Source organism: Hipposideros armiger, unplaced genomic scaffold (assembly GCF_001890085.2).
Source record: "Hipposideros armiger isolate ML-2016 unplaced genomic scaffold, ASM189008v1 scaffold_385, whole genome shotgun sequence".
In the NCBI taxonomy this organism is placed as follows: domain Eukaryota; kingdom Metazoa; phylum Chordata; class Mammalia; order Chiroptera; family Hipposideridae; genus Hipposideros; species Hipposideros armiger.
This window is the reverse complement of record NW_017731735.1, coordinates 1776190-1777511: the sequence shown is the minus strand read 5'-3', so window position 1 is coordinate 1777511 and position 1322 is coordinate 1776190.

The following is a 1322-nucleotide window of genomic DNA, read 5'->3' as shown; positions in this document are numbered from 1 at the left end:
CCCCTTGAATCTGGACTGGCTCTGCAACTTGACTGTACTCAGTCAAATGTGGTGAAAGTGAAGTTATGTGACATCTGAGGCTCTCTCAGAAGCAGCTTAGTCGTCTCTCCCTTGGTCTCGTGGAATACTTGCTCTAGGGGAAGGCAGCCACCACGTGCGTTATTCTACCACTCTGATACTACCACACTGGGAGGAAGCCCAGGCAAGCCATATGGCGAGGGAGATGCCCAGCCAGCCCTCAGCTGTTCCAGCCACCTTATCCCAGCTCCACCCTGTGAGTGAAGAAGCCATAGGGGATGTCATGCCCCACTGAGCTTTCAGACGGCTTCACTCCAGCCAACATCTGACTGCAAACATGAGAGATCCTGACAGTAACCACACAGCTGAGCCCATTCTACCCACAAAACTTCAAGAGATGATAATAAAGTGTTGTTTTAAATTTTAAAGTGCCTAAATTTCAAATGGTTGTCACACCGCAGCTGTAACTTGTAGTTTTATTGGACTTTTGCTGTGACCCCTGGCAAGAGAACATCTATTTGGAGGACCATGACCAAATGCTCCAGAGTCCAAATTTGCGGAAACAGGAAGCACAAAATCCCTCATTGATCATTGGGAGTGATAGTAAGTGAGGTCACTCCTATTTCCATATTTTCTTTCCCAGACCCATGTATTTTTCCTACTGGGGACAGAGAGCTATAGTCTCTAAATTAATGCATATACCGCATCTAAAAAGGTAGCACCCCATGTTTGTAAAGTAATGCCTCATTTGAGCTTTAGTAGTAGGCCATTCCAGCACTTTATGAAGTTGGCTGGCTCCAAAAAGTGTGGCATCTGATCGAACTGGTCATGGGCCCACTCCTGCCCCTCCTTCGCTACAAAGTCAGTCCCCTGGTTAGACGCCATGTTGTGTGGGATTCTGTGCTTGTGGACCAAGCTCTCCATAAGGCCACAGACAGTAATGCTACCTGAGGCTCTGAAGGCAGAAAATCAAACCCATACCTGGAATGGTATCTTTCCCTGTAATAATGAACCACTGACTCTTCCAGGATGGAATGAGGCCTATATAGTTGGTTTTCCTCCAAGTAGTTGGTGATGTATTTGAGGAACAGTGCCATATCGTGATTCAGCATTGATTTCTGTTGTTGGGAGGTTGGAAACTAAGAGATGGCAGCTGCAATATCAGCCTTAGTAAGTAAGAGTTCATGCTGTTGGGCCTATGCATGGCCTCCATAACCACGCATGTCATAAAAACTCTATTCATATGATCATCATGCCAGTTCCAATGGGCTGATAAGGAAGGCCAGCTAACATCAGTTGGTGAA